Here is a 7,906-nt window from a genome sequence, read left to right as displayed (position 1 = left end):
AAAAAATATTAATACATACATTATTTGCTAACTGGTAACAGGTATCCCCAACCAGGTCTTCAACTAAAGTATCAAACAAGCCCAGCTACGCCGCTGTTAGACTTTCGGTCTTGTTTAAACCACATATCTCATAAGCATTGATTTGATTCCAAGTTGTCCAACGACTTTAACTCTTCGGACTTTGCTGTTCTGATGCGATTTTCTTTATTAGCAGCAACGTATAAACGAACGGGAACTACAACAAAACATTTCGTTCACAATGAATAGTGGTAAAACACACCAGTCGTGATAATTTGACGGTAATACGCACACTAATAGAATGGGTAACAAAATACCGCCTGAAAATCACGTGACACAGATCGGCCAATGACGTTGTAATGCGGCGACATCAAAAGGTGGTCAGACTGCGTTAACATACGTCACTGATTGAAGTTATCGATCATTTCATCCACAGAGAATTGTCCAACTATCGCTGTTTATGATCATTTAATAGTAATGTTTATGTTCATTTAATAATAATATTTGGCATCATTTAATAGTAATGTTTGTTATCATTTAATAGTAATGTTTGTTATCATTTAATAGTAATGTTTGTTATCATTTAATAGTAATGTTTAGGATTATTTAATAGTAATGTTTGTTATCATTTACTAGTAATGTTTGTTATCATTTAATAGTAATGTTTGTTATCATTTAATAGTAATGTTTATGATCATTTAATAGTAATGTTTATGATCATTTAATAGTAATGTTTATGATCATTTAATAGTAATGTTTGTTTTCATTTAATGGTGATGTTTAATGTTTATGATCATTTAATAGTAATGTTTATGATCATTTAATAGTAATGTTTGTTATCATTTAATAGTAATGTTTGTTATCATTTAATAGTAATGTTTAGGATTATTTAATAGTAATGTTTGTTATCATTTACTAGTAATGTTTGTTATCATTTAATAGTAATGTTTGTTATCATTTAATAGTAATGTTTATGATCATTTAATAGTAATGTTTATGATCATTTAATAGTAATGTTTGTTTTCATTTAATGGTGATGTTTAATGTTTATGATCATTTAATGGTAATGTTTAATGTTTGTTTTCATTTAATGGTGATGTTTAATGTTTATGATCATTTAATGGTAATGATTAATGTTTGTTATCATTTAATAGTAATGTTTAATGTTTGTTATCATTTAATAATAATGTTTAATGTTTGTTATCATTTAATAGTAATGTTTAATGTTTGTTATCATTTAATAGTAATGTTTAATGTTTGTTATCATTTAATGGTAATGTTTAATGTTTGTTATCATTTAATGGTGATGTTTAATGTTTATGATCATTTAATGGTAATGATTAATGTTTGTTATCATTTAATAGTAATGTTTAATGTTTGTTATCATTTAATAATAATGTTTAATGTTTGTTATCATTTAATAGTAATGTTTAATGTTTGTTATCATTTAATAGTAATGTTTAATGTTTGTTATCATTTAATAGCAATGTTTAATGTTTGTTATCATTTAATAGTAATGTTTAATGTTTGTTATCATTTAATAATAATGTTTAATGTTTGTTATCATTTAATAGTAATGTTTAATGTTTGTTAATAGTAATGTTTGTTTGTTATCATTTAATATTTTGTTATCATTTGTTATCATTTGTTATCATTAAACATTATTATTTAATAATAATGTTTGTTTGTTATCATTTAATAATAATGTTTAATGTTTATTATAATTTCATGGTAATGTTTGTTATCATTTAATAGTATTGGTTATGGAAATCTTATTATTATTCGACATATGACAAGATTTTTTGCGATACCTCATCGATAAAATAATAAAAGTGTGTGTGTGTGTGTGTGTGTGTTTTCCTCCATAACTTTAAAACCATGAAACCTATCGACCCGAAACTTTGCATGCATTCTTTTCGAACTCAAAATGAGTGCAGGAATGAAAAGTAGGTGTGGAACAAGAGTGCGCTCTTATTGGAAGGTTTCATATAAACATCTTCCTCCTGACGGGGGAGTGGGTGGTCAGAACTTGAGGTCGGGACAGGGCATTATTACCTCCGCCACCAAAGGCAAGCTGGGGGTGTAGGGCGAAAACGGCCAACTTGGGGGCACCTGGGGATAGCATATGCCCTGGGGGCACCGAGGGTAATATCTGCGCTGGGGGCACCGGGGGCTAATGGGAGTCCTGGGGGAACCGGAGGATAACGGCAGTTCTGGGGGGAACCGGAGGATAACGGCAGTTCTGGGGGGAACCGGAGGATAACGGCAGTCCTGGGGGCACGGGGGGATAAGGCAGTCCTGGGGGCACAGGGGGATAACGGCAGTCCTGGGGGCACGGGGGATAACGGCAGTCCTGGTTGCACGGGGGGCTAATGGGAGTCCTGGGGGCACCAGGGGATAACGGCAGTCCTGGGGGCACGGGGGGATAACGGCAGTCCTGGGGGCACTTGAGGATAACGGCAGTCCTGGGGGCACTGGAGGATAACGGCAGTCCTGGGGGGCACGGGGGGATAACCGCAGTCCTGGGGGCACTGGAGGATAACGGCAGTCCTGGGGGGCACTGGAGGATAATGACAGTCCTGGGGGGCACTGGAGGATAACGGCAGTCCTGGGGGCACGGGGGGCTAATGGGAGTCCTGGGTCACCAGGGGATAACGTCAGTCCTGGGGGCACCGTGTGATATCGGCTGCCCTCGGGGCTCAGAGGACTCAGAACGTCGTTTAAAAATGAGATTCTTTCGAGTTCGAGCGATACAAACAGGTAACAGGTGCGGTGGTGTGGTTGCTGAAGCGTTTCGGGAGCAGTAAAAATGGCCAAACGGTTTCACTTTGTCGTTCACTTCGTGGTGCAGATGGACACAACCACAGATCCAGGTAAAACTTTGTGCAGTACCGTTGGTGCTGCCTGAACAACTAATAAAACATTGATTTTCAGATAAATCACTTGTAATCGATTTCCACATCAATATCGAAAGTTATCTCCACAAGATTATTGTGGAAATCGACGGGGTCGACCTGTCGTCCCAGATACCCACACCATGGTCTCCTCGTACAGTATGTTATGTAAGGTACAGGGGGTTACACCTGGTTCGTTTTACCTTCACCTGGTTCGTTTTACCTTTCATTCGATGCTGTACACGTGAGTACCGACCTCGCACAACGTCAACGTCTACGACGTCCACCTGTAGTAAGGGAATGTGTCCGTGATGAGGTCGAAACAGGAGGGTCTTAATGAGGAGGGAGGGTGGACCTTCACCTGGTTAGAAAGTGATGTTTAGACGGGACGAGTCCGCGAATGAGGAGGCATGACGATGTTTAGGAATCAAAAACCTCATTGTCAACCACTCCCGTGTGTCCATCCACCGCCCCTCACCGCACCCCTCCCTCCCTCCCCTCCTCCCACGTCGCCTCGCGCTCCGTTTAAAGGCTGGAAGAGCCACAAACGCGATTCAGGAGCGCTGGAAACGTCCGACTGGGATAGACAGCCCTTACCTGGAGGTGAGCACGTCATACTTATCATCTTTGGATGGTCTTTCTCACCCCCACATGCTCACCCTCACTACATATCGCGTCATTTTCATCCTCACCATGTACGAGTCTCATCCCCACATGCTCACCCCTACTACATATCGCATCATTTTCATCCTCACCATGTACGAGTCTCATCCCCACATGCTCACCCCTACTACATATCGCATCATTTTCATCCTCAGAATGTACGACCGGGTGTCACTCTCACCCCTCCCCCCCCCCCCCCCCCCCACTACATATCGCGTCATTTTCATCCTCACCATGTACGGGTTTCATCCCCACATGCTCACCCCTACTACATATCGCATCATTTTCATCCTCAGAATGTACGACCGGGTGTCACTCTCACCCCTCCCCCCCCCCCCACTACATATCGTGTCACCCCCATCCTCACCATGTACGTTTCTCACCCCCACACGCTCACCCCCACAACATATCGCGTCATTTTCATCCTCAACATGTACGGATCTTCCCATTTTACTGTCATTCTCACTACGGGTCGCTCTCACCTTGTTTTCCCCACTACATCTCCCTTCTCTCACGTGATTATGCTTTTCGATCTTGCGCTTTTCCCAGTGAAGGGACATAAAAAGGGTTGTGATTATGATGCAATTGAATACGTCACAATGTTGGAAAGAAATGTTTTATGTCATTAGACAAAAGTTTCCCGTTCAGACGAATCAGACGGGATCGGTAGGTGTATGGATGTACGGGGCAGCTTATTTACCACGTGATAAAAAAATAATCATCAATTATAATCATCGTACATCATCATTAATCAATAATCATCGCGCATCATCAATATATAATCATCGCGCATCATCAATTAATCAATAATCATCGTACACCATCAGTAATCATCGTACATCATCAATAATCATCTTACATAATCAATAATCATCGTACATCATCAATAATCAATCATTATCATGCATCATCAATAATCAATAATCATCATGCATCATCAATAATCAATAATCATCGTACATAATCAATAATCATTGTACATCATCAATAATCAATAATCATCGTACATCATCAATAATCAATAAGCATCGCACATCATCAATAATCATCGTACATCAATATAATCAATACTCATCGTACATCATCAATAATCAATAAGCATCGTACATAATCAATAATCATTGTACATCATCAATAATAAATAATTATCATGCATAATCAATAATCAATAATCATCGTGCAACATCAATAATCAATAATCATCGTACATCATCAATAATCAATAATCATCGTACATCATCAATTAATCAATAATCATCGTGCATCATTAATAAGCAATAATCATCGTACATCATCAATAATCAATAATCATCCTACATAATCAATAATCACCGTACATAATCAATAATCAATAATTATCATGCATCATCAATAAATCAATAATCATCATGCAACATCAATAATCAATAATCATTGTACATCATCAATAATCAATAATCATCGAACATCATCAATAATCAACAATCATCGTGCATTATCAATAATAATCATCATACATCATCAACAATCAATAATCATCGTACATCATCAACAATCAATAATCATCGTACATCATCAACAATCAATAATCACCATGCATCATCAATAATCATCGTACATCATCAATAATCAATAATCATCGTACATCATCAATAATAATCAATAATCATAGTGCATCATCAATAAGCAATAATCATCGTACATCGTCAATAATCAATAATCATCGTGCATCATAAATAATCAATCAACATTAAAACTGCACTTTCAAGGGAAACTTAAAATGGACGTGACTTATAGTTACCCATTCAAAACCATTGACCTCATGACCTTCATAGTCCTTACCTTTCACCTCTCACCTTTCACCAAAAAATCAAACAGTTTGGGAAGTAATCCGACGTTATCAATTAATCGATTGTAACAAACGTTCACATCAATAGGTGAACACGCCCTCTTGCTATGATTGAGTTTTATCACCTGTATTGGTTTGTTTACCGTTCCTATGCGAACCCATAGATTATGAATGAATGATTATGGGATTTCAGGTTCGAATCCCATATATACCGTACCGTGTTACCTTGACCATTAATGGCCTTGTAATCCGTGCAATGGTAAACCGAATGGTGCAAGTGTCTGTCCTATTATTACCTGCGGGTTATGTACAAGTTCCCCCATGAGTCCGAATACCCCAGTGAGGACCACGGTACACCCCGAGGAACAATACTCCTACAAAGGTGTTTTAATAGCAGGTAAAAATAAATGGAAAAGCATAGGGGTTCAATCCGTCTTTCCCCCCTCCCCCGCCCCACAAACCCCCGGAAAGGGGGAGGAGGGGGGGGGAGGGTGGACGTGTATACGTCGCCAGTAATTATCAACACCCAGTTTTAAAAAAACACCACATACTGTATGTCTGTATGTACCACAGGTATTACTTGCGCCAGGTGAACAAAAAATATTACCACCAACAGCAGGTTAAAATATAAACACTAAACCATGCGGAGTTATACTACGGCAGGTACAGTCGTCCATGAGGTAAAGGAACACGGTATTTGTGACGTCAAACGCCGAGTTAATATCGGCGGATAAGCCAAAGCAACGTCACAGTCGTTAAACAATCACCATTGTGTGAGGGTCATTGTTTGGTGTGCGAGTCAGTGTCACGAGCAGGACCTCATATTGTGATCAGTACACACCTACATACACAAACACATACGTACACACACACACACACACACACACACACACACACACACACACAAATATATACACACACAAATACACACAAACAAACAAACACACACACACAAATATATACACACAAACACACAAACACACACAAACAAACACACACACACACACAAATATATACACACAAATACACACAAACACACAAACGCACATACACACAAACAAACACACACACACGCACAAATATATACACACAAATACACACAAACACACAAACACATACAAACACACAAACACACACAAACACACAAATACACACAAACACACACACACATGCACAAATATACACACACAAACACGCACAAATACACACAAACACAAACGCACAAACACAAATACACACAAACACACACACATGCACAAATATATACACACAAACACACACAAATACACACAACCAAACAAACACACACACACAAATATACACAAACAAACACACACACACACACACACACACACACACACACACACCTTAACTTCCCCGCCTCTGCAAACATCCAAAGTTAATCTGTTAACCTTAAACCCCGCTTATCACGGAATCCTAAAATCCCAAACCCCAAACCTAAATACCATCCTAATGGGACCATAAACCCTGAAGCATAACTCTGGTTTTAACGGTTTTTAAACTTTAAACCCATTTATGACTTGTGTGTTAAACGGTAATTTTCATTAACCTTTAAACTAGTTCCCACAGAGAACCGACCCTGCCCCAAAAATAGGGGAATAAAGAATATGATTTTCACAATCCCTTAAAATTAAAAATTATTAAAACTTCATCAAAGCCTGTAAAGGTAATATTCATTAAACGGTAACTTAAACAATCGGGCAATGAAATCACTTTAAATGTGTTAAAAATCCAAATAAAGGAGAACGTTAAACTCACTTAATGTCTCTACATGGGGAAAGGGGTGGGGGAAGGTGATGGGGGTAAGAAGTTAATGGAGTGAAGAGAGTTAAGGAGGGGTTAATGGGTATTAAGGGAATGAGAAGGTGATAAGGGGAGTTAAGCTGGTGAGGTATTAAAGGAGTGAGGACGTGTTAAGAGGAGTTAAGGGAGTGAGGAGGTGTTAAGGGGAGTTAAGCGAGTGAGGAGGTGTTAAGGCGAGTTAAGGGAGTGAGGTGTTAAGGGAGTGAGGAGGTGTTAAGGGAGTGAGGAGGGGTCTGTTGTTTGAAGTACCTTCTCAGTACCTGTTCACAGATTGGAGTTTTTTTCCACCCATAGCCAGGAATAATGATTCCACCTGTAGTTTGGAGGAGGATTGCAGGAGGGAAGAGGAAAATGCTCCTCCTAAGTGAGCTTCATCCTCCTCTAATTTAACTTGCACATCTTCCCTCCACCTGCATTCCTAATCTCATTGTCTGTCCTCGTGGAAAAGCCTTCTCTCTCAATTCTTCCAGAAAGAAGCGTCGCCGCACGTTTACATTCTGATCGACAATGTCCCTCTGTCCACAGACACTTTAACTAAACGAGAAAGGTAGTCGTAGAGAGCAAAGTCTCTCCTCACACGTTCATTCTGAACAAATACGTATAGGCCCACCATCATTATCTGAACAAACTACTATTATGGTCCATATACCGGTATCACCCATGTGATTATGTCATATAT

At 39.0% G+C, this 7,906-nt stretch overlaps 1 protein-coding gene across 1 annotated transcript in view; it reads left to right on the top strand.

Moving 5' to 3' along the window:
- The first annotated feature begins 3,474 nt into the window (after window positions 1-3,474).
- LOC137418410 (uncharacterized) overlaps window positions 3,475-7,906 on the top strand; it is a 29,056-nt gene continuing 24,624 nt past the window's right edge. The window contains exon 1 of the mRNA XM_068104473.2: window positions 3,475-3,515. The gene's annotated coding sequence lies outside the window, so the exon portion shown is untranslated. The remainder of the gene's footprint in view (window positions 3,516-7,906) is intronic.

The sequence above is a fragment of the Myxine glutinosa genome, chromosome 14 (assembly GCF_964187855.1).
Source record: "Myxine glutinosa chromosome 14, kmMyxGlut1.1, whole genome shotgun sequence".
Lineage (NCBI taxonomy): Eukaryota > Metazoa > Chordata > Myxini > Myxiniformes > Myxinidae > Myxine > Myxine glutinosa.
This window is presented reverse-complemented; position numbering and strand designations above follow the sequence as displayed.